We start from the raw sequence: 328 nt of genomic DNA on the forward strand, positions 1-328 counted from the left end.
CGGTAAGATCAAACCGGTGTCAAGAATTTTAGGATATAATTGCATGTTAATATTTTCCTCCTTTTTTCGATTTTGCATATTTTTTAAAACCATACGGAAATGCTTTGCTTTCTCACGGTAAACGATTAACTTTCGTACCATTGCTGTTTAGTCCCATTACACACCAACATTAATTTTCCCAGTTAAGGAAATATATTTTACCAAAGAGGAGCACATTCACCACAACGCGTATTGTGTCAGAAAAAAAACGCTAAACGCAAACTAGAGTCATTACCTTTGCTCTGTTATTAATTTTGTTATAGATACACATAGAAAACGATAGATAAGT

The sequence above is a fragment of the Penaeus monodon genome, chromosome 25 (genome assembly GCF_015228065.2).
Source record: "Penaeus monodon isolate SGIC_2016 chromosome 25, NSTDA_Pmon_1, whole genome shotgun sequence".
NCBI classification, from domain to species: Eukaryota; Metazoa; Arthropoda; class Malacostraca; order Decapoda; family Penaeidae; genus Penaeus; species Penaeus monodon.